Source organism: Felis catus, chromosome D3 (assembly GCF_018350175.1).
Source record: "Felis catus isolate Fca126 chromosome D3, F.catus_Fca126_mat1.0, whole genome shotgun sequence".
Lineage (NCBI taxonomy): Eukaryota > Metazoa > Chordata > Mammalia > Carnivora > Felidae > Felis > Felis catus.
In genome coordinates this window covers 56,036,401-56,062,940 of record NC_058379.1, presented here as the reverse complement: position 1 = coordinate 56,062,940, position 26,540 = coordinate 56,036,401, and the positions used below count along the sequence as shown (strand labels likewise).

The window sequence follows — 26,540 nt, the reverse complement described above, 5'->3', positions numbered from 1 at the left end:
GACTATTCTGAGCACTGTAGGATGTTAAGCAGAATCGTGACTTCTACTCACTAGAGGCTACCAGCATTCCACACCTCCTCCATCCCTGAGACATGACAATACAAATGTCTACCAATATCACCAAATGTTCCATGGGGGGCAAAATTGCCCACGACTGAGAACCACTGCTTTAGAGTCAAATGGCAGGTCTTTGCACACCTCTTAATAACAGTGGATGATGATTTTCTGCCTTGCCTCGATGTGGGGTAGAGTCCACACAAATGATTTGGTTATGAGTAATAACATTTTTCCTACTTCAGTAAAAAACTATTTTTTTCCGAGCACTGAAGCCTGTGTGTCTTGTCTGGTGTGCTTCTTCAAATTTTCCTCTCTATGGGCAAGGGAGGTTGAAACACATTGTGAGGGTGGGATCTGACGGTGGAATCACTTTCCAACACTGGCATTCCTTTGTTACCTTATTTTCCTCCTTAAACACTCATACCCATCTCGCTTCCAACTCAATAGGATGGTCATTACTATTTTCATGAAAAATGTAATGTCCCCCTCCTCCTTTTCTTGAGTAAAATATTTAATGAAGGGGCAACATTTCATCCTGGGTGTTTGGAATCCCAGGCTTACAACCAAGTAACCCAGTTAGAACAGAATGGTATTATAAGGATGCACTTTGATTTGCTGGTTGTGTTTTCTTCAGAAGGCATCAGGCAGGAATTTTTTATTTTGTGGGTTGATTTCATCATCCAGCTAAACGTGCTCTTAAGTCTACCCAGTTTCTCTTTGCTTCTACATTTCTTTAAAAAATTTTTTTTACAAATGTTTATTTATTTTTTGAGAGAGAGAGAGAATGAGCAGGGGATGGGCTGAGAGAGATGCACAGAGAGCTGTCAGCACAGAGCCCAATGCGAGGTTCAAACCCAAGAACCATGAGATCATGACCTGAGCTGAAGTCGGATGCCCAACACACTGAGCCACCCAGGTGCCCCACTTCTACGTTGCTTTTTAAAACATTGGCCTTTCGGGGCGCCTGGGTGGCGCAGTCGGTTAAGCGTCCGACTTCAGCCAGGTCACGATCTCGCGGTCTGTGAGTTCGAGCCCCGCGTCAGGCTCTGGGCTGATGGCTCAGAGCCTGGAGCCTGTTTCCGATTCTGTGTCTCCCTCTCTCTCTGCCCCTCCCCCGTTCATGCTCTGTCTCTCTCTGTCCCAAAAATAAATAAACGTTGAAAAAAAATTAAAAAATAAATAAATAAATAAAACATTGGCCTTTCAGGGGTGCTTGGGTGGCTCAGTCAATCAAGCATCTGACTAAGGCTCAGGTTTGCGATCTCATCGTTCGTGGGTTCGAGCCCTGCATTGGGCTCTGCATTATGGAGCCTATTTGGGATTCTTTCTCTCCCTCTCTCTCTGCCCCTGCCTCCCCCTCTCAAAATAAATAAACTGAAAAAAATAAAGTAAAAGGGAAAGAATCCCTGTTTCAGAATCTTTAAAAACTTCAACTTGAAAAAGGTAATACTACCAAAGAATTGAATAAACACTGAAATATTTTCCTCCCAAAACTGATCAAACAGAATCTAAACATTTAGAAAAAGCTGTTTGAGACAGTGAGTCCTAGCAGACATTTCATTCTGTATTCTGTAAAAAGTGTATCAAAGACGTTAGGCTCTGGTCTTGTTGCTTTTCCAGTCATTCTCCTTTCCCCTATCAGACCATCTAGAAGAACATCATATTAAATGCTAATTTTCATTTTTATGATTTAATGAGCTACTTCTGAGAAAGCTACTGTTTCGCCAGCCCATTAGAAATGTCTGGAATGGCGAGTGCTGAATTAAGCCTTAGGTCACCCGGCTGAAAGTAATGTCAGTGTTTCCGTTATTCATTTATGTTCTTTAGCCCCTCGGACACACCTCCACTGGTTACTAGGCAACCACAGCTTCCTGCAGTTAGTATATATTAAGCATGAACTCTATGCGTGAGTATGGAAAGGATCTGAATATTTGAATGAGAAGGCAATCATGAGCTGCACCGGACTATTATCTTTGTTATTAGGTAAGACAAAATGTGGGGAACTTCACTATTTGTCAGAAAGTGGATTAATAATATCTTACCGAAAAGCTTTCATGCTTACAGGTGCACCCGTACACACAACAGCCTCAGAGCTGGCGGATATGGAAAACCTCAAAGGAGTCTTCTTTAGGAGATGGAGAAATCCCTGTTAAGAACTGTGGTTAGGACAGGAATCTGTAAGCCCTGCTTCTTAGGCCCTTTCACTCCTTGTACGGTGGGAAGGGAGAATCTAGGAGAGGAGGGGAAGGGTTTTATATCGGGATAATTTTACCACTGTACTTAAGGTCTGCCAATGTTCCTTGCCCAAGGAGAATTCAAAGTGCCGTGGGGACGTGCCAGCGATTCAGGTGGGGGCGTGCTTTGTGTTACTCACGGCGGCACTGTTGGCCACGTAGGAGGTGTGTGAACTGAGCGGGGCTGTATCCGTGCCGGATAAAACAGAACTCTACTGAATTGAGGTCATGAGAGGCTCATTTGCAGTGGCTGAATTGGGAAGAATGTAGTCTTATCTGGTGATGAGGCTTTTTTATCTTCAAATGTGCCTTTCGTGGATGCTACTACTCTGGGAAGAAATTCAACTTCGGAAGGGAAACCATGTGATACTACAGTTGTTCATATATATTAGGAAAAGGTGGTGTAATAATAAAAACATGCTCTTAGAAAAAGACAGCCACCCTACTTATCCATGCAACTAGAATTGGAAGAATAGTATGATACGCACACATAAACACAGAAAAAATTCCAGCCTACTGTTATGGAATCGTAAGGAATGACAGAAAAGAGAGCTACATTATTCATCTATCTTTGATCATTTGAAACTATCAGATTCCCTGTGTAATATTTTCCTGAAATAAACTGTACAGATTTAAAAGTCAGCTTCTGAAAGTTACAAAAATCAACTGATGGTTAAAATACAAGCGCAAACCATAAGCTGTCACTCACACGAATGCACTAACATTAAAGCGCATTACGATGAACTTTTGTAAACACACCATAACCCTTAGTTTTTGATAGGAAAGCGTTGTTCCATCCATTCTTGTGATGATCATGGTTTTAAAAATCCTGCTTACATATGGTAAATAGCATTCTGCAAACTCTTCTGGGAAATTAAAGGGGAAATCAGCACACAAAAGAGAGAACTCAACAGGCAGGGCCATAACCGGGAGCTGTGAATAGAAGTCTTAGTTTTTCTAAGATATTTTATATATATATAAATATATAATATATATATAGTATTATATAATATATAATATATATAGTATTAAATAATATATAATATTATATATATAATATTATATATAATATATAATATATAATATAATATATAATATATAATAATATATAATATATAATATAATAATATATATTATAATATATAATAAATATAATATATAAATATATAAATATATATATTTATATAAATATAAAAATATTTATATATTTATTTATTTTACTCAGAGATAGACACTGCAGGGTACATACGCTACTCATATTAAAAAAAATTCTTTCTCACTCTGGAATATTAACAAGTTATCCACATAACAGTAGTAGACCAAAGACACAGGCCTGTCTCTTTTTGTTTTAATATACAGGGTATTTATAGATCGCACTATTTTACATTTTTCTAAGAAACAAGTACGTTGCAATCACTTTAGTTGCCATTTTTAGCATCACATTATGCCTGTCAGCACCTGGACTATTTTGGTATTCCCGTTAAAGGGCCGTTTATGGCTTTTGTGCTCCGGCTTCACACACGTGCACACCAGACAATATGCAGGATGTGAGCCAGGAAGACATTTCTGGTTTTGCTCAGCCACATGTCCAACACCTAGCAAAGCTCCTGATAGTTCTCAATAAATACTTGATGAATGGTGAATCTACTTCTTTGTTTTGTGAATAAAACCAAATCAACCTTGTTTTCGGAGTCTTTTCTTACATCTAGAAACTTCTCCTGGAGGAAAATAAGATCAAGAGTATAGAAATACTGGCTCATTTGTTGTATGATGGGCAGGAGTTTGGTGGTAGGAGACTCAAATAGGTCCTCGTTGCAACTTTGCTGCTCATTTGGGGGGTACTACTTAACCTCTCGGCCTCAACTTCCTCAAATGTAAAATTAGGAGTTGCTACGTGGCCCTGAAATTCATATGTTGAAATCCTAATGCCCAATGTGATGGTATCAGAATGTGGGAGGGGACTGTGGGGTTGATTGGGTCATGAGGGTGGAGCTGTCATGAGTGGGATTATAAAGAAGGCCTGACAGAGCTCCCTAGCCCCTTCTGCATGTGAGGACACAGACAGCAAGTGCCTGCTTTGAACCAGGAAATGGGCCCTCATCAGAATGAGACCATGCCGGTGCCCTAATGTACTTCCCAGCCTGCAGAATTGTGAAAAATTTCCATTCTTTATAAGCTACCCAGTCTTTGGCATTTTGTTATAGAGGCTTGAATGGACTAAGAGAGGGGTCTAGGTGAAATAATCAGAAATATCCTTTCTGATGCTTAAATTCTGTGATCCTAAGACATAATCGATGGCAAATCAAAGTAGGATATTACCTGAAATAATTATGCCTTATTTATCTCAGGCTCCCAGGTGCCTAGCACAGAGCCAGGAAACATTAAGAGATGTGTAATATATTCTTAAAGAGCAAATGAGCGAATGATCATTATAGGTATAAATGTGGCCTAAGCATCGTCAAAATTTTTCACCAATGGAAGAAACCCTTCTCTATGGATACCGATATTTGCAATTAAAATGAAGTCAGAAGATTGCTGTTTGCAAATTTAGAGTTTTATTCATACCAATTATTTTTCTTATACATGATAATTGAATAGTGTGATTTTTAGAAAAATTCAGAACACGTTTATATACCCTCTTAAGAAGTGCTAAGCATGTCATTATGTCTACAGAATGATTAACTTTGTATCCAAAACAAATTTTTTATAATTAATTACAATATTCATTTCATAAATATTTTTAAAGAGAAAAAAGAGAGACAGAAATCCTTGCCTTAAAAAGCCCCCAGCACTGGTGGTGATTCTATATAATGCATAGCCCTAAAATTCTATCAGTCGACAGCATTAGACATCATCTCCAAGCTTACACTCACATCAATACATGAGGTTTTTGCATAGTCTCAGAACCACAAGGTGCTATATCGTTGAAACTCTTGTTGAACAGAAATATTGCTAATTTTAGCATCAACCTAAACATAAACTTATTTGCCAATGAGAAAAAGATCTGGAGGCTTAAAAATAGCTTATTCCTCAGGAAGTACTTTAAATGGAAAATTCTAGCATTATCTTATATACGTATTCTTATAGGATTAAATTGCAAAGCTTTTTTAGTGAGGTAGTGTGCTCCAGTGGAAAGATACAGCTTAACATTCTCATTCTGCCACTTAGCAGAAATGTGACATCGGCAAGTTACCTACACTCTTGGAACCCTACTATTCTTATCTGAATAAGAAGGGAAACAATAGCTAATTTGAGAGGATAATATGAAGTTAGGTAAGATAATGTTCATGGAGTCTCTGGGTTGGTGCTTGGCACACCTCTGTAAGGTCCCCTTTCCCCTAAGGGAGCTCACCCTTTGCGTGTAATGCTGGATGAAGTGTTACGATCTTAACCACACTGGAAGCACCGAAGCATATCTCAAAATAACGACCCTCCAGACTTCATTCAAAACCAGAAATGAAACCACTGTGAGCTTGGTATAGGCGAATCAAAGATAAAGAAAAAACTTGGCATTTGTCCCTGAAGAAAATTTTAGAGGGAAAACAGACAGGTAACGTGAGAAATGACAAGAGGCTGTGAGTGACTGAATGAGATCGCTGTTCTCTCTACCGTCTACAATTGGAGCTGATCTCCTGGTAATGGCTCAAAGGGCTACGTGAATTCTGAGAAGGACTGACGATGATCTGTTGACCCAGGCGGAGGTCATCAATGACTTAACTGAAATGGTAACAGCAACAGCTATGATGTGTCTCCAAAGATGACTGGGGTGTTGCAAGTCACTGGAGAGTGCATGTGTGCATGTGGGTAAGGGGGATTTGGAGAGGAGTGTGGGTGACGGGAGAGTCCAGGCAGAAAAACGAGCATGAGCAAAAGTAAAGGCTCAGAGAGCATGGCTTAGAGAGGGCAGATCACGTGATTCCTATGCTGGCAAAGACCAACCGATGAGGGACAACAGTAGGCCTTGAGACTCAAGAGGTCTGCTTGCTAAGGAATACATGAAATATTACTATATTTATTATATATTATATTTATATTATAAATATTATAACTTGCTAAGGAATATACAAAATAGATTTTGTTGATGGTGCCCCCATCACCACCTGTGATACTGGAGTGGCCCTAGTGTATTTAGATCATATTGGCTACTGTTTCTTGGGCTCCTACCATGTACCAGTAACTGTGCTTTGTTGTTTATGGATATTATTTTCTGGTCTTCACAACTTATACATAACTTTTGAGGTTAAGGATCCGAGGCTCAGAGAGGTCAAGGAACTTGCTGCTCAAGGTTACATGTTCTTCAATGAAGCAAATGAAATAAAAGGAGAAATAGGATTTTTAAAGTACTCATTTCAGATAAAACCTTTAAAGAATGGAAATAATGAGATTTGAATATAAATCAGGAAGTTGATTTAGACAGTCACGTTTTAAAAGAAAAGGGAGAATAGGAATGTTGAAAAGGGAGAATTTGTGTTGCAAGTGAGGCCATTCACGATCAGGGCGAGATCTCTTAACACGGGCATGTTTTGAAATGACGTAAGGTTTTTAATAATAAAAAATGTTGCTCTGTGTTTTAAAGTTAATTGATGATTATATTACATGAGAGACAGTGAACATCATAATTAAGTACTCAGGGTCTGAAGCCAGACTGTCCAGATTTGAATTTTTACCCCCCAACTAACCACAGGCAGTTTATTTAACCTCCCTGGGCCCTAGTTTCCTTATCTTTAAATAAGGAAATATAATATTACTTATGTCATAGGATCATTTAAGCATGAAATGAAATATACGTGTATATAGAATATTGTTTGGCATAAAGTAAGAACAAGTAAGCATTAGGTATCATCGCTTTGGGCCTTAGTCTTTCTTCACCAACCATTTATTTAGAAGTTATCTACAGTGAGCCAAGGGCTGGGCCAGCTTCCAGGAATACCAAGATGGATTACAGATGATTTCTGCCTTTAAACACATTTGTAATTTTTTCCAATATCCTACTTTGTGGCTCAGCAGAAATACTACTGACTACATCTTGTTTAAAGCACTTTCTTGAACTATTTGGGCAGCAGTAATTTAAAATCTCCATTGACAATGTTGCTCATTAGTGTAAGGACTCACACCTCCACTCCTCCTACCCTTCCTCCAACATGAGGAGGGTTTCAGCCTGAGCTATCTTTTATGACATGTGTCCCTTGACCCACCAGGCAACGTTATGAAGTTAGTGAGGTTATTTCAATAGGTCCCCTCCTACTTATGTGATCCAAACCTCCAGAAGCTGAATTTCTGCATCACTCCCTCAGGAGTCTCTGGCTTGCTAACTCATTAGACTTTTGTGTGATGTAGTATGCATTATTAATGGATGCATTTCTTTCCCTGAGAGTTTTTTTTTTAAATATGGCTTTATAAAGCCTCATTTCCATAAGCTGGAGAGAAATGTTAATGATTAGAACTTTCAGTGCTGCACTAAACTAAGGAAGGTTTGTTTTGAGAACATCAGTTATTCACTGCTTCAACCACACCACAAAGCTATTCACCCCTGTGTCTCTCAATTTTAGGTTATCAAGGGATCCAAGTCATTCTGCTTGTAATGGCATTTTCACATTGTCTGAAAGGATCCTCAATTAGGCATTGCAGGTTTACCATTAACATTGTTTGAATAGATGAAAATGGTCGGTAGGAGGAACACCATGTCCTTTTGAATGTACCCACAAAACATTAAAATGGACAGATTAACAGTCACGATAACCTCGGAGAAAAGACTGAAAAGGAAAATGCCTCCATAAATGAGAAGGAAATGAAAAAGGCAAGGTACTTGCATTTAAAATAACCAAGTGAAGTGATTTTGTGAAAAGCTACTGTAATATCAAGGAAGCCCTTTAGAGTAGGATGGTTGAGACAGTGGTAAATTGTTTACCTGCCAAAAAAAAAAAAAAAAAAAAGACACAGTGTGGCATCTGATCACTTAGCTTTCCAATATAGCCAGTATTTAATATAGGAGATGTGAAATGATCAGATCATAGGGCATCTTTAAGTCGCAAACTATCATTACTGAAAGAGAAAGGTCACATCCATAATCAAATAGATTAAGTCTAGACTTAAATGTGAACGCAGGAATGGGACAGAGGCCCTAAGGAGCAGTTCTCATCTGTAGAGAAGTCTGTGCAATGTGAGTATTTTAAAAAGTAACAATCATATTTGGTGCATACCTGAGAATTTAAAAATCTTCCCATTAATTTGATATGTAAAATAAGAATATGACAATGATTTCCTCAGTAGCAGCGAATTAACGCTACAACGTTGTACAGCTTAGAACATGGCTTCAATAAATTAAGTTAAATTGTTTTCAGTGTAGAAAAACCACCCAACTTCACATTGAACTTGAAATGCCTTTCCTAAGAATCATTTTCCTTGGGAGAAGCAAGGAATCCCTGTTCTCTGTTTTTCCAATAATTTTGGGAGACATTAATGAAGGATTTGTTGGTCAATTTCAATCTAACCAGAAATGAGAAAACACTCTAAATATTTTAAAAAGATAGGGGCGCCTGGGTGGCGCAGTCGGTTAAGCGTCCGACTTCAGCCAGGTCACGATCTCGCGGTCCGTGAGTTCAATCCCCGTGTCGGGCTCTGGGCTGATGGCTCAGAGCCTGGAGCCTGTTTCCGATTCTGTGTCTCCCTCTCTCTCTGCCCCTCCCCTGTTCATGCTCTGTCTCTCTCTGTCCCAAAAATAAACGTTGAAAAAACAAATTTTAAAAAGATGGAATTTAACCTAGAGAAATGGTTACCTGGATGATGGAAGAACTGAGAGCTAGACAGGGGATAGTGAATGAACTTGGAGATCAGCAGCAGGAAGCCAAAGGCATTACCACCCACGAGGTCTCAAGGGAGAAAGGGAAGAGGTGATATTACTGGAGCTCAGAGTTCAAGGTCACTGGGGAAGCTGGAGACAACGGGGTGAGTCTCAGGGTACAAAATACAGCCCATAGGGGTCAGCTGCCATGGAACCAGTAGAGTAGGAGCAGGGAAGGAATGGACTAGACTGCAAAAACAGGCACAGACCAGCAAAACTGGAAAATAGAGTTAAGTAAAGACGTTTCTCATTTTCATTTTATCCTCCAGAATGTTACACCAGACAAGTTGATTTACTGATATTTTCAAAGGGCTCTAAGTTTAGCTCCTGGGAACCGCCTTCAGCAAACATCTTGTAAATAAACGAAATCACCATTTTAGTTCCACACGCAATCTCAATAAACCACATTTACACACCCTGCAGATTGTGAGAGAATGAGCCCCTTCGCTTTGACGTTAATAAAAAGGATAAAGGAAGCAAGCATGGGTGTCTTTAGGATTAGATTTAGAAAGTGGTCATTGCTCTGTCAGTTGCATTGTTTTATTCAGAACTGTGAACAGAGGTTTATTCTGCTGTTCCGGAAATCGCCACTCTTCAAAGTAGATAATAAAACCACACTTTGAAAGCTGGACTCAGGAGGAGGTGGAAAGCCACACAATTTCCTCCATAAGACCACCTCTCAATTCCTCCATTCCTTTCCATTCTGCTGATAAACGACAATGGCATATTGCAGACTAATAGTAAAGCACCGATTTGCAAGCCTTTGTCTTTCATAGCATGGAAGGGTAGATATGAATGATGATGTAAAAAATATTTGTATCCATCCATTTTATGGCCAAGCAAAACAAAGCTTAATGTGTGTGAGCACGTGTGTGTGCTTAATCATACACAGCAGTTCAGAAACTGCACCTAACCTAAACCATGTCCTACTTTAATTTAAGCAGTATAAAATCTCCCCAGGGCAGCCTGTGAAATGTTAGCCTTGTCTCTCACACACAGACTTGTTAATGATCAAACTGTCACTACCATCATGAAATTTTCCCCCAGTTTATGCCTTTAGAACACAGTTTTGTCTTATTCTGGCTTATTACTCTGAAACTAAGTACTTGTGTATATTTAAAAAATTATGACCTTCAGAGTAGAATGGCGTAGGAGGCATTTGCTTCATAGGAACCAGGAAGAATGTTAGGGCATCTGTACCTCACACCTCACACTTCCGGCGACTTCTAACAGTAACAAAGCCACAAAAAGCACAGAAACCAAGTCTTTGACTGTGTGGCACCTCACTAACAGTACAGAACATGGATAACACTTAACACCGTTTTCTTTTCACGCAAAGGAGAGAAGCACTTAAGGGGAAATAGTTCAATGTCCATCTTAAAGTCTTTGTTTCAGATGCACTCACCTAAAATTCAATGAAGAAACAGCATGAACTTTCCAAAACCATCTAGTTTCTCTTCTTTGAAATGGCAGTTGACTATGGCATTTAAAGACTTTCCGAGCACTTCATCCAGGGGTCGGTAAATCTTCATTTACCTGCAATGAGAAAACATGCTTTTGTTTAGCTAGGTAACTTACACTTGCACGTTTCCTGCAAACAAGAAGCCAGAATGGGCATATCTACAACAGGCGGTATTTTTCAAATCCCGTCATACACTAGTAATGCTTTGTAATACTCAAACTCAGAGTCTTGGTTTTCATTTACTCTAAGCAATATTTAGAAAAATGGACGCTGGTGCCAGAAGACACTTTACAGATGAGGAGGGTGAGGCCCAGGAGGGCGAAGCGACCGTCCAAGATTAAGAAGCTGGTTAGTAACAGAGAGTGGCTTTGAACCTTGCGCTCCCGACATACTTCTCTGTTGTTAGTTGATTACAAACCCAGAAATGCGAAAACATGGAATCTTCTGGGTTTTCCAAGTAGGCAGTTTTCTGGAATATTGTGTCACCATAATTTCTACCAAAGCCAAGGAAATTAGGGCTGAGGTCAGAGTCCTCAGATGAGCATTTCCTCGAGTGGTTTAAGCCTGAGCAATCACATCACAAGTAGAATGTCTACAAGAGAAGACTACCGCAAGGGCAACCTGACATTATTTAATGATCCGTATGATTTATTAGGTTATGTAGCGATAACATAAATAACAAATAGTTCATAAAATTGCCTGTTAATATTTCTTCACAAAGCTGAATGATTTTCCAGTCTTGTGCCTTCTGGGAAAACTCACAGAAAAGAACTGAAAAGAGAGAGGTTCTAGATGGCACTTCCCAGAAGATTCCCCGGTGGTGACTCAGGCACTCTCTCACCATCTGCCATCAGCTAGTCTCTCTCACCAATCTTTCTTCTTCCCTTTCTCCATCTCCTTACCAACTTACAGGCTGGATGTTACCACCCCAGGTGCTGGACAGCTTGAAGCGGCAGGAAGCTGAAGCTCAGGAAAGTCCATGTTCAGATGAAGGAAAGCAGTGGGGAGGGTGGAGATGGTAGAAAATAAAGGGGAGAAGGCGTCTGATGACAGTGGGGTAGAAAAGGAAGGGACAGGAGCCTACCTTCGCACCCCAGATGGGAGAAAGAAAGGTACCCTCTGTCTCCAGTTCCACGCTTACACTTTCCCTCCCAAGTAACTTCTTCAAACCCAGTTATCAAAAAGGATTACAGTAATTATTTTAGCTCTCATGGTTTCTAGGATGCTATGCTTCTAGGTTCCTAGAGAAAATTCTATACAATAACTCCCCCTTGCTGTAATCTAAGTTTTCAGATGTATTCATTATTGCATGAGATTTATTTCACAGGAGATAAAGACATGTTCACTATCCAATTAACCCTTGTTCTGTGTCATATTAGACCCCAGTCATCTTTCCCTATACTTGGATTCTTGGTACATACTTGGCATTCTTTGAGTTAAATGTATTATTACAACAGTAGTGCTTTCAAACATTTTTGTTTGTTTGTTTTCTTAAAGTACATGCTACTTTTTTTTTTTTAATTGGGGTTTCTGGTGAATTAGACCAATGCATCTGGGAATAAGTTACATATTACAAATGTTCTCTCAACCTCATGAATGAGCTCTCCAAGCACCAGGATCAGGAAATAAATGGAAACCCTGCACAATCTTAAACACTTTTTTGTAAGGCTATATAATGTGTGTATATATATGTATTACATATATGTGTATAATAGAGTTTATACACTTAGGTGAACTTACATCTAGCTATATCTGGCAATACAGAGTCACTCAAGAAATCCCTTGGTATTGTATTGGCCTGGGGACTTCTTGGGATCATGCTGCTGGTTTTTGGACCGCCACCTGGCAATCTGGGGAAAAGATGTCTTGCATTTTTGGTTTTTGTCCACGTTCTCTGGATTATTCTAGACTGCAAGAGACTAGGAGGGAGACGAGACTATGCTCAGAGGGAGATGCCGTGTTAAAGTACCCCGCAGGGCAGCTCAGGTTGCACGCCTTCATTGAGATCTATGACTCCAACAAAAGTTGCAACTTGAATGATACCTTGATTGGAAGCTGGCATTCGTGTTTGCTCTTCCCCCTCCACTAGAAATGGCCCTGTTTCAGCTTATATGTCTCACCTGGGCAGTGATCAAAAGCAGACGTCGAGTCTGGAGGCAGCCCTCTCCTTACCCTCCTTGGCTTCTATCCCCCCCGCGACTACTTCAGAGTACACAGAGCTGAGTATCTATAATTCTTTCTACTCTGAGCCTGAGGGTGGCAGTCTCCCAAAGTGCCACTGAATTAAAGGCATCCATCCTTCTCTCTCCTCTTGCTGCGGCCCCCTGGACACTTGCAAAGCAAAAGTCTCACGTGAACACTGGGTGGGAATAAAAACCAGTACCTTTCTCTCTTCAAATTCTTCCTTAAATTCTATGTCAGCTACCAAATTCTAGTTTCAGTAACTTGTGGCTAGAAATTAACATTTAGTGCCTGGAAATAAAATAAAATACCGTCTCCATCTTCTAGCTCCCTGAAAAGCCTTCAGTCACCGCCTGGATTGAAGGTAGAAGTCGATACCTTGCCACAAGAGAAAGGAGTATTTTGTCCAATTGGGATGCCCTATTTTAATTTTTTTTTTCAACGTTTATTTATTTTTGGGACAGAGAGAGACAGAGCACGAGCGGGGGAGGGGCAGAGAGAGAGGGAGACACAGAACCGGAAACAGGCTCCAGGCTCTGAGCCATCAGCCCAGAGCCCGACGCGGGGCTCGAACTCACGGACCGCGAGATCGTGACCTGGCTGAAGTCGGATGCTTAACCGACTGCGCCTCCCAGGCGCCCCGAGACTTCTCTTTTCTTATCAACATTTGATCCAATTTCCTCGTTCTTACCCCTATCCGTCGGCACCGTTCTGAAAATGATTCAGTTGGATGAATTAAAGGCTTTTATTCACACTGAAAAGACAAAGAATCCAAGCGGGCATTTTGTCTTTCATTGCTGTGTAGGGAAAAGATCGCCTGCATATTAAATGGAGGATTGGAGATGGTGGTCTCCAGCAGTTATTCTGTAGCCTTTTCTTCTTCTTCAGTTATGCTCGGGAGACTACAGTGCCATGAGTCTAGTTGACTGGATTTCAGAGGTATGGACCCCACAGTCAGATCACTGTAGTCACAGGGGGCAGGTCCTGTGTTCTGAGCAGCAGCTACAGACGAAGACCATAGATTTACAAATGGCGCTCCAGAGAAATGTGCACATGGAGAGCCACACTGCATTCAGAAACATAAGAAACCTGGTCTTTTCTGTGTTTGACATTGTCTGTTAAAGGATATTGGCTAAGAATGATTAAAGTCACTTGCGAAACATCAACTACTTGCCCAAATAATTTCTCAACAACTGAAATAGGTCCTGTTGTTTTTATGAGGGACTCTTTGTTGTCATAGTCACAAACGGCCTGCTAGGGTCTCATGCCAGGGCTGAGGCGGAGCTCAGGGTTCTGGCTACCCCTCTTCTGCAAACACAGCATCGGCCATATTCTCAACAACAAAGAAGCTGGAAGGGGAAGAAAAATAATTCCGAAAGGCACCTGCAGCATCTTCTAGTGTTGTAGAAAGGGGACTGAACTATGATTAGAAGTTGGGGTTTTATTTTTGTCTCTGTACTAACTAGTTGGGCAAGTCATTTACTGTTAACTGAGTTTCAGTTTTCTCATGGTAAACAGACAGCAATGGTCCTCAACCAGGGGTGATTTTATAACACCGCAGGGATATTTGGTAATGTCTGGAGAAAGTTTTAGTGGTGGAGGGAAGGTAGGTGCTACTGATATCTAGCAGATAGAGGCCAGGGATGCTGTTGAACATCCACAATGTACAGGATAGCCCCCAACAAAAAATAATGATCCAGTCCAAAATGACAGTGGAGTGCCATGTAGAACCATCCAAACCCTGGTCTGGATGTCTCAAGTCCCTCTCAGTTCCTAACACCATTTTATAATTCTACCACTGGTCCCATCTAGACCTCTGAAGTTGAACAAGTTAATCCTAATTCCCCTTCTGAAGCTTCCTTCAATTCTGTATATGACATCGATCTCCTTCCTATACCTCCCAGCTCTATTCTTAGATGCCCTCCACCACCAGACTTTGATGTTTCCACACCAGCCTTTGAGTTCCTTCCTCACAGCACATGTGATCATGTAAAATTACCAGGGATTGCTTTTTCTCTCTGTAAGAGCATGTGCAACTTGAGGGCAGAGACTGTCTTGTTTATTTCTTCATCATCTTTAGCACGTCATCTATCCTGATGAATACTAATCCTCCTATTTGTTTGAACGCGGCACCTGGGTGGCTCAGTCAGTTAAGCATTTGACTCTTGATTTGGGCTGCGGTCATGATCTCACCGTTTGTGAGATGGAGCCCTATCTTGGGCTCTGTCCCAAGAGCCTGCTTGGGACTCTCCTCCTCTCTCTCTCTGTCCCTCCCCCACTCATGCTGATGCGCTCTCTTCCTCTCTCTCAAAAGTAAACAAACTCAAAAAAAAAATGTTTGAGTAAATGACTGGTGGTGGAACAATCAGCAAACATGAAGCTCAGCATTTTCTCACTTGGTTCCTACAGGAGGTTGTGGTGTAAACTTAGTCTGATCATCTCACCAGATTATGATCTATTGGCCCAAGAATGTCAAAGTGCCTTGGAAAGCTACAGTAAAATGGATGTGGGATAGTGGTCCTTGGACTGAATTGAGAATCCCCCCAGCCACAATGATATTAGGTCAGAGTCAGGGAGAAGACTGCTTGGAAAGAGGCCTTTCTGGATGCCTGTTTTTTATGTTTATTGTTTTATTTTCGAGAGAGAGAGGGAGAAAGCACACATGAGCACGGGACGGCAGGGAGAGAGGGGCACAGAGGATTTGAAGCAGCTCCGTGCTGACAGCAGCAAAAGCCTGATGTGGGGCTCAGATCGTGACCCGAGCTGAAGTCAGACTTCTAACCAACTGAGCCACCCAGGCACCCCTGCCTTTCTGGATGCTTTAGAGCTGGAGACATGGTCCTCAGGGACACTTTTGGGCACCCTCTCTGTTCCAAGGATTTGTTCGCATTGACAGAGAGTTTAGTCTGAGAACTAGGCAGGTCTTGGCTGTTTGTACATATTTCCTATTAAGGGCATAGACTGTTACTTCAAGCTCCTAGGATCAAGAGGCTGTAGCTGTGGGACAGTCTAACTGTTCAGCTCCAGCGTGGCCCCGTCACAGAAGGGCAAGATCACACAGCCTGGTGGACTCTTCCCACAGGGGATTCTAGGTCCCATGGGAAGCCCTACTGAGACTGGCTGCATCTGTCTCTCTGAAGTTTTCACGTCTGTCCAAATAATCAAAGCAATTAATCTAATTTCAGAGGGGGGGGTGTGCACCTGTCATTTCTTTCCCTCAAATTACAGCCTAATGGTGGCAGAAACATGGGCTGTACGTCACGACTTAAGAAATATAGGTATGTATCCAGGGAAAGTAGAGTTCTTGCCATGCTGTCCCTCTCAGTCACCTGCTTTAACACTCCCTAGAACACATAACAAGACGGCAAGAGGAGATTCCAGAAGGTGTAAGAGAACGGCACGGTATTCAGCTTCACTCCTGACATTTCACCAATAGACAAGGTTAAGAAATCATTCTTCCTCACTTAGGCTAAAGTAAGATAAAACGGAAAGAACAACAACATTTGGACAAAACAGCTCTCAGAAGGAATGGACATATGCATTCAGCAGTGAATGTAGAATGACTTTACACTGTGAAGCCAGAGGCCTGCTGACATTCAGAGCCTCTTAAATAAAAACTATGGTGACTTGCCTGTCAACATCAGTTCAGCTGGGTATTCAGTCCACTGTTTTAAAGGTGCTGAGAAGGAAGAAAGTGGTTTATAAAGAATTTCTCAGTTCTGTTTTGTGCACAGCAGTTTTTTCAGAGGAACTGCCTTTGTGTTTCTTTTTTCTGTTGTATTTTACTCTGAGGATAAGGCAGGTGCTTACCCAGATGATATTTGCCTTTTATTTTTTTCTTGATTATTAAAATGTTCATTTATTTTTGAGAGAGAGAGAGAGAGACACAGAGTGAGGGGCAGAGAGAGAGAGAGAGAGAGAGAGAGAGAGACACAGAATCTAAGCAGGCTCCAGGCTCTGAGCTGTCAGCACAGAGCCCGACGTGGGGCTTGAACCCATGAACCTTGAGATCATGACCTGAGCCATTGGCCGCTTAACCAACTGAGCCAGCCAGGTGCCCTGACATTTGCATTTTAAAAAGATGTCCCTCACCCTGTATGTTTAAGGACTTGCACTGCACCTGGCCTGTGCTACTCAAAGAGGAGTTCAATCTCTAAGAATTCACTTGAGTGCCATAACTGTTTTCTCTTTAAAAAGAAGACATTTAAAAATAATTAGCCAAATGCTAGTATGTATGAATAAACAAGTTTAATATAAATGAATCAAGAGATGGCTGGAAACTTACAAAGTCATTTTGATAAAGTAACTTTCTTTTTAGACAATGTGGAATATGTAATAAATTAGAAAGAAAGCTAATGTTACCCACACTACACTACCCAGAGGCAATCCCTGCAACGATTTTATAGATTTGCTTCCAATTACATATATGCACATATGTATTTGCACACACATATACAGACACAGAGTTTTTAATGAAATTAATGGATTATAAACTATATATGATTTTGTTTCAAGTTTTTTTTGTTTGGAAATCTCTATTGCACAAAAGATCATCCATGCATCCCAAAATATCAGATAAAGAGGAGTCATTTTCCCAGAATTCCATTTGAAAAGAGCGATTATCTCATACTGTATCTTTTTAAAAAATAAAATGGCAGGGGCACTTGGGTGGCTCAGTGGTTGAGCGTCTGACTTCGGCTCAGGTCATGATCTCACTGCTTGTAAGTTCGAGCCCTGCATCAGGCTCTGTGCTCACAGCTCAGAGCCTGGAGCCTGCTTCAGATTCTGTGTCTCTCCATCTCTTGGCCCCTCCCCCCTCACGCTCTGTGTCTCTCTGTCTCTCAATAATAAATCAACATTAAAAAATTTAAAAAATAATAAAATTGCAAACTAAGGAGTGTCTCATGTGCTTACAAAAACAATCACTAAACTTCAGCACCTCAGGTTTTCTTAGATAAAAATCTCCTTTCACGAATAAAGTAGAACAACACGCAAGTAAAACAGTATAGTCAACAAGCCCTCCATAGTGAAGACCTCATTAAAACTTTAAATTCTCGGGGCGCCTGGGTGGCGCAGTCGGTTAAGCATCCAATTTCAGCCAGGTCACGATCTCGCGGTCCGTGAGTTCGAGCCCCGCGTCAGGCTCTGGGCTGATGGCTCAGAGCCTGGAGCCTGTTTCCGAATCTGTGTCTCTCTGCCCCTCCCCCCCATTCATGCTCTGTCTCTCTCTGTCCCAAAAATAAATAAACATTGAAAAAAAAATAAAAAAACTTTAAATTCTCCATGTTGAAATTAATTCCGAGTAGGGCATAAAGATGAACATACTTTTGCTGCCCAGGAAAAAATTATTTACCCAAGATCAGTCTGTTGTCTCTTGTGTCACAGTATACCTGCCAGTTTGGTCAAAAAGAGAATTAAATTGAACTTGGAAGGTTAAATCAAAATGTGCCAAAGTTTCATTCAATTAATTTTTAAGAAGATGAACTTTTAATTAGCCACATGCAGGTATATCATAGATTCTACTGAAATCTCCCTGGGAATACGTGACCATCGGGATCTTGCTCATATTTTGTGTTCATTCATTTGCTAAAGTGCTGCACAGTTCTAAGAGATTAATGATACAAAGTGTTTGACGTGAAATGTGTTTGTTTGATTTGACCGTGATGTAAAGATCAAGACAAATAAAAAAGAAGAAAGGAAGGAAGGAGTCCAGGAAGGAGGGAAAGAAGTAGGTCATGAAACTGGATATAGGGGGAAAAAACCAAAATTAAAAAAAGATTTCCTAGGACCTTAAACCAGTTACATTAGTGACATTAAAAAAGGACATGGGTGAATAGAGGAGTATGTGAGTCATATGGATGGGTCTTTTCTTAGACAAAGAAATACTTTTTCTGGAAATCATAAGGAGAAAGAAGGATCTAATTCTGGGAATGGATGTTCGGGGTTTGCCCTTCAGTGCTGTATTTCTACCTTGATTGATGGCTTTGAATGTGCCAAATGTCTTAGTAGCCACCTGAGGGCTACTGAGAACCTCGCTTGCCATTCACATCTGACTTACAGGGGATAAGTATCTTTTATAAAAATGAAGATAAAAGACACAGCATTTAATTTGGTATCAGTAAGGTGCCATGACACTTGGAAGTTAAAAAGAGAGATAACTATATGCTACACAATAGGTTCTCAGACTTTTTGTTCTGAAAACCCCAAAGAGCTTTTGTTTATGTGTGTTATATCTATCAATATTTACCTATTAGAAATTGGCTTAGAAATTTTAGAAACATTTATAAACTTATTTGTACAACAACGATAAACCCATTAGATCTAACATAAATAATATCTATTGTTAATAAAATAGCAATATTTTTCCAAAACCAAAAATACAGTGAGAAGTATGGCGTGGTTTTCACATGTTTGGCAATCTCTTTAATGTTTGGCTTAATAGAAAGAAGATCACTGGATTTTCACATCTGCTTCTGCATTTAACCTATCGCAATATGTTGTTTCAGCTGAAGAATATGAAGAAATTCCAAACTTACAAAAGTCTGCAGTTTTTTACAATAATTTCTTTAATATTTATTCATTTTTGAGAGAGAGAGAGAGAGAGAGAGAGAGAGAGAGAGAGCACACGTGATGGAGGGACAGAGAGAGAGGGAGACCCAGAATCCGAGGCAGGCTCCAGGCTCTGAGCTGTCAGCACAGAGCCTGACACAGGGCTTGAACTCATGAGCCACGAGATCATAACCTGAGCCAAAGTCACATGCTTTAACTGACTGAGCCACCCAGGCGCCCCTAAAGGTGTGCAGTTTGAAAAGGTAGTATTTGGGGGCGCCTGGGTGGCGCAGTCGGTTAAGCGTCCGACTTCAGCCAGGTCACGATCTCGCGGTCCGTGGGTTCGAGCCCCGCGTCAGGCTCTGGGCTGATGGCTCGGAGCCTGGAGCCTGTTTCCGATTCTGTGTCTCCCTCTCTCTCTGCCCCTCCCCCATTCATGCTCTGTCTCTCTCTGTCCCAAAAATAAATAAAAAACGTTGAAAAAAAATAAAAAAAAAAGGTAGTATTTGATAGTCTTTCAGATGACTGGATAGTTTTCTTCAAAAGACACGGAAACTCAACAAGCAATTGCTTCTTAAAGGTGAGTTGCAGTGTGGAAACTGAGCCATATCGATGAACTTCGCATAGTCCATTACACTAAAATTCATTATCGGTCTTGTATTTTGTATAGAGCTTTTTACTCTTGTATGATTTTATAACAGCGATTAGTAGGGAAGTATTGGCTCACTGAGTTATACACATCTTCCAAATGTTGATGCTTTTCAGTTTTAATGACAAAAAGTCCTATTTGTTAATACTGCCATCAATCTCATCAGGGAAGTCTTTTAGGTTTTGGGAAGCTGTCAAGCATACAGGGGCAAGTGCAAGCTTTCTAAAATTCTTTTTTTTTTTTTTTAACATTTATTTATGTTTCAGAGACACACGCGCGCACACACACACACACACACACACACACACAGTTTGAGTGGGGGAGGGGCAGAGAGAGAGAGAGAGAGAGAGAGAGGGAGACACAGAGTCCAAAGCAGGCTCCAGGCTCTGAGCTGTCAGCACAGAGCGCGACGCGGGGCTCGAACTCAGGGACCGTGAGATCATGACCTCAGCTGAAGTTGGACGCTTAACCGACTGAGACACCCAGGCGCCCCTCCCAAAATTCTAAGTTTTACTTTAAAGTTTGAATTTTATCATTATCAGAAAATACTCTTAGTTTTCTCCGAAGTGACGGGCTCACTTCATTCATTTTCAAGGAAATTCGTGCCAAGTACCATGTCTGGATAACCATAGTCTGTCTGCCCGTTGTTCTTTCAAGTAAACATGTTGTTCTATAAAAGGAGCAGCTAGTTCAGTTTGCACGCCACACAATTTTACTTGGAGGCAGCCATTGTCTCTTAATATATTTCAAGAGCTTTTTATGTACACTTCCCCGTTCCTCACACAGAATATTAAAAAGAGGTGTACTTGAGTTTCAAGATTTAATTAGATTTTGTTGCTGTAGCTGATGCTTGCTTTGCTTTTTTTACTGTAAGTGCGTGGCACCGAAGAATATAATTACTACCAGGGCACGCTGTGGCTGCTGCCTTGATTGTAATAAGGTTACAGTAAGTTTTACCCACCATTGCTTCCGTGTCATCAGTGCGAATGTCCACATAGTGAAAATTGCAAATAGTATGTTAGAGTTATTATTAAATAGTTTGACCTCAAGGATCCCCTGAAGTGTCTTGGGGATTTTTCTCTGAGAACCATTGCCCTAAAAGAAAGGGAATATAGTAAGGAGGCTGAGCGAAGCCTCTGTGATTGGACAGACTCAATCTCTGTGATATTGGGCAAGTTATATAGCCACTCGAAGCCTCATGTGCCACGCTTATAAAACTGGAATAACAGATCTTACCTCATAGGGTTCTTTCAAAGATTAAAGGAGACCACTTAGTACAGCACCTGACACACAGCAAACGCGACAGATGTTAACTATTATTGCTAATATTTATATTACCTCTTGTGGGGTTTTTTTTGATGTTTTTATTTATTTTTGAGAGAGAGAGGCCACGCGTGAGTGGGGGAGGGGCAGAGAGAGAGGGCGTCATAGAATCTGAAGCAGGCTCCAGGCTGTGAGCTGTCAGCACAGAGCCTGATGCAGGGCTCGAACTCACGAGCCATGAGATCATGATCTGAGCTGAAGTCGGACGCTCAACCGACTGAGCCGGTCAGGCGCCCCATATTACCTCTTGGTTTGAAGATCAAGAAGCAATGAAGTGGGTAAATCCTTACATAAGCTGTACTTGTTGGAATTTGTTTATGCTACAGCAATCCAACTTTATTTCTACATTTCCTCTGTGAGTACAAACTGCAGGCAGATATGTTCTTTCCTCCCACTACGTTAAGGCAAAGATTTGCCCTTCATATGCTGATTTTACAAATCCTTGTGTAGTCAATCATGGGAGCTATTTCTTGGCAGCTAGAGTTGGTGGTGACAAATGAGAGATGGTATTTTGACTGGGACCCATGATCTCCCAATCCCTTATCATGGGTGGGAAGCAGATAATACCAGTGGTTTGCACTACGATCAGAAAGCTAGGTCAAAAGGACCCCTTTTGCCAAAGACCCTATAGAACAAGCACTTGAGATATGTCTTTCCCTAGAATGCTTACACTTGCCCTAGTCTCAGTCCTCTAGATTTTACCGTTTCATGGAGAAAACTGAATTCAAGGAAATGGATAGTAAGGAGAAAAGGGAAAAGGAGGGGATTTACTTCAACAAAGGGCAAAGTGTGTGTATGTGTGTGTACATGTGCACACATGTGTGCATGGATGTTGTACTCGAACAAACAGTACTTTGGCAGAGACTAAGTGCTGTAAAACTCTAAGCTCATAGGCCCGTATAAGTGATATAAATGGGGAAACAGGTTCGTATAAGTCAAGGCACCCCGTGCCTGCATAGTTTACTTCTATGCATATGTTTTACTACCCCCAAAGAAATATGCTGTCTTACTTTCCTTGAAATTGTAAGAGATTTTCTTGGTCTCTTTTTATTTTTGTCACTTTTGGTAGTGACTGGAGTAAAAAAACCCAAGCTTTTTATAATAAGAAAACAACAATGCAAGCTTATTTATACGTGGCATATGATATTTGGTTTCAGTGTTGGGAAAAATAAGAGAACGGTAGTCATGGAGTTGAAATGAAGAGTGTGTGCCCTGTTTAAGGACAGCACCTCCCTCTGGCTGTGCTACGTAGAAGCAGGGGCTCAGGACGGCCACATCTTATTTTCATGTTCAGGATGGAAATCCAGATTTTTACACGAACCCTTCAAATTTATAAACGTTGCCTCCAACTGGACAGGACACACGAAACACGTCTGCACGGTTTGCAGGTTGCCAAATTTTGGGTTTCTTCAAAGGTAATGATTGCATTTCCCTCCCATCTCAGGTGCCAATAAACTTGGCATTTGACTCACCTCCATCACCATTCACTGGGGGTTCAAGGGTGGTAACAGAGGGTAGAGAGGAGCCTCGATCTCCCCCTAGTGGTCAGAAAGTGCCAAAAACAACTAGCTGAACACACATAGTTCAGCTCCCAAGTATGCGAAACTCACTAAAATCAGCAAAGCCGACTTTGGCTATTCTGTGTGAGATGTGAATCATATGGTAATTTTAATGCTAGTGCAGATAAGGTTGTATAGACATATATAGATGACTACAGTGTGAAGGATCATCTTACCCACTAGCTAGAGCAGTATCTATTAGTCACTGGCTAATTTGATCCCAGTTTTAAGTATTTAATAGCAGCTTAGCACTTATTAATTAATGGAGAACATCTTATTATACCCCTTTGCTTAGAAGCTAAACTTGAGGAGAGCATTTTAGGCTGGGAGATGGGATCAATTTTGCAATTTTGAAAAAAATGAAGTAGAATGTTAAATAAGTCAGTAACTATTATTACAGGGCTAATAAAGATTCTTGATAAAGTTGAAAAACATATCCCATGACAGCCTTGTTTCATCTGGATACCCATGTTGTCTTAGAACACTGTCCCCAAGTATTATGTGCCTGCAACTCAAATGTCAACTTTCAAGGATGGATCCCTCTGAATACTCATTTCCTTGCTGTTCTGCCCTCCTTGACACACTCAGATAATTTAATGACCTGAAATACAATTGCTTTTAGAAGCTCAATACTTTATTATACTTTTGTTTTAAAAACAGTTTTTGAATTGAGAGTATGTCAGCAAAAGCAACCAAAAGAATGTGGATGTTGTTACAAGGTCAGCTTTTCAGAAGCTGTAGGCAGGCGTTATTGGCATTCTGTCAAACAATCACCACGGGCAGCCGAGCCATTCATGGGCAATGAGTCAGCAGCTGTGACAACACGAAATACGGTAACCCATTAATGTGCAAGATAATAGGTACACATGCTCCCTCAGAAAGCACCGGGGAGAGGAAATATTTTATTTTTCATACTTTTGTAGAAGAAAATTGGGATAGGTCATTAAAACTCAGATGTTTGTGTATGTGTTCATGTGTGTGTGTGTGTGTGTGTGTGTGTGTTAGAATCTAGATTAAAATATTTGTACGCATGGATTTCTTCTGTGAAGGAAAACATATTCAAATAGCTAAGATATCAGAAGCGAGGCATTTCAAATGGGATATTGTTGGTTAAGAGGGCGTCATGTTTTAGATCAGGGCTGTCCAGTGGAGTAGCTACTGGCCACATGTAGCTTTTTCAGTTGAAATGTGCCTAATCCAAACTGAGACATGATGTTAAACGTAAAACAGACCACGGATTTCAAATATAACCTATAAAACATGAATGAATAATATCTTAGTAACAACTACTCATATTGATTACATGTCAAAATGATAATACTTTCGGTGTATTGGGTTAAGTAGAATGGATTTAAATTATTTACCTGTTTTTATTTTTTAATGTGGCGACTAGAAAATTTTAAATTATATATGTGGCTGGCATTATATTTCAATTGGCAAGTGCTTTAGAAGAAATCTGATATCATCTCCTTCTAGTCTCTCTCTCTCTCTCTCTCTCTCTCTCACACACACACACACACACACACACACACACACGAAGGGAGAGAAAGAGGGGCCACAGTAGTGATGCAGTTGAAAAACCGTCTTCATAATTGCATTTACGGTGCTGATATTGGAGATCCCAGTTCTCTATGCCAAAGAATAGGTACAAGACAGCCCATAGCACTGAAAGATGTCTCACCCTGAATTGCCAATTGGCTGCAACTTTGGGTCCAGGGGTGAAAGGGCATTTGTCATAGTTCATTTAATTCTGGCCTCCTTGCTAAGAATGAAAGGGCACAGCTGAAGATGCCGAGAATTGTCTTTCCTTTATCACTGTTTAGGGAAGAACAACATGAGCTCCGGAAAAATGAATTGGTAATGCTTCTTGAACTTTCAATCTGTTTGAGACTTGCATGCTCTCCAGAATGACTGTGATGGTCAAATTGTACTGTAACACACTGAGCTACAGCTTTTATTTAATAAGAATTTTGATAAAAGCAAAATCTAGATGCCAGTTTGGCTATTTAAGTCAATCAGTGAAAAATGGTACTAGCTCGATTGGTCTGGACGTGTTTCTTACGCTTTGGCACTGTTCCTGGACTATCCTCCCCCCTTATTCCAGCAGTATCGAGAGGCTCTTGGCAACATTTCTCCTGTACCTGCTGCTCTCTCTTTTTTGAGCTTCAATCCTTGAATCCATTCCATCCCTGGCTTATTTCATCTTCTTCTTAGCCTCAACTCCTTAGAGGACTTCGGCGTCCTGGAGTCGAACAAATGTTGGGGTTCTAAACTTACCCATGTCTTATCCTTAAAACTCTCTTTTATCTGTTTTAACTTTAACTATTAACTTCAATTTTTATGCACAGAGCTGCAAAACAGCTGAGCAGAGATTTCATGCACGGTGGCTGGGCCATTCTGAATGGCTGCCCGATGAATGGTGTATTCTGAACACCAAGTATTCTGTCCCCAATAATAAAACAAAATAATTAATACAACACAATAAAAAGGTGTTCCTGGCTCCTAAACTAGCTGGAAGAAAAGGTGAGGTTCCTCATATGCTTCTTCATTAGAACTATGTAGTGTCTTTACTCCTTCCTAAATAAATAAGCTGATTTTGTCCTTCCAATTCAGAAACTCGGGTCTCTGGGGGGACTTCTATTGGAGAGTGACTCATCATGCTCCCCTAAAATCTCTTTCTAGAATTCTTCCATTTCTAAATGGATATATGTGAAATGGAGTATATTCGTTTAAAGTTATGGACTATTTTAAAGAAAAATGAAAGGTTTGTATTTTAATCGTTTGTCATATATATGATTTCTCATCTAAAAAAGAATGAGTGTTGCATTGAGTGTCACAACATGAACATTTCCATAAGGGATGAAAACTAGATAAACACTTTTATATTCTTTAAGGTAACTGGTTTTTAAAAAATCTTTTCAGTTTAGACAATGACAGGAATTTGATTGATATCACATCTTCTTTTTTTCTTTTTAAGTTTTTATTTATTGTGTGAAAAAGAGCATGAGTGGGGAAGGGGCAGAGAGAGAGGGAGAGAGAGAATCCCAAGCAGGTTTCGCGTTGTCAGCACGGAACTCATCTTGGGCTTGAATTCACGGACCCTGAGATCATGACCCGAGCCAAAACCAAGAGTTGGGCACTTAACCAACTGAGGCACCCAGGCGCCCCATCACATTTTACCTCTTGACAGATTTGTTTTTTTTTAATCTAAATTCGTGACAAGCATTTCTGAGCAATGAAAAAGTGCCTCTATTTGGGGAGTACACAAAAGCGAGAAAAGTTTAGGTACACTAGGACAGGCTTATCGCATTTGTAGAACAGCTCCCTTATATTGTCTCATTCCAACGGTTGGGACTAAAAAGATGTTGAGTAAAAATTTGCAAATATGAAAGATTATATAAACTAGACTGTCTTAATGCCACTCAAGTTTTAGATGACTGTATTACAGTAATTGAACAAAACATTTCAACATCTAAAAGTCAATTTTTCTCTTCTCTTTACTTTAGAGTTTATTACTAAAAAGTATAGAAATAAGAAATCCTATAAATTCTAAGATTTTATGATTGTTAATGAAACCCCTTCAGAGAAGCCAAACAAAGAAAAACCACACACACCACCGAAGGCCCTGACATCTGTAAAACATGATTTGGAGAACTTGACAGGTTTGGGACATTTGGACATGAGA

General features: G+C 40.5%; 1 protein-coding gene across 34 annotated transcripts in view; it reads right to left on the bottom strand.

Moving 5' to 3' along the window:
• DTNA (dystrobrevin alpha) overlaps nt 1-26,540 on the bottom strand; it is a 355,973-nt gene that overhangs the window by 177,107 nt on the left and 152,326 nt on the right. For all 34 annotated transcript variants that reach the window (XM_019815144.3, XM_023241871.2, XM_019815145.3 and 31 more), the window contains exon 2: nt 10,538-10,668. The gene's annotated coding sequence lies outside the window, so the exon portion shown is untranslated. The remainder of the gene's footprint in view (nt 1-10,537; nt 10,669-26,540) is intronic.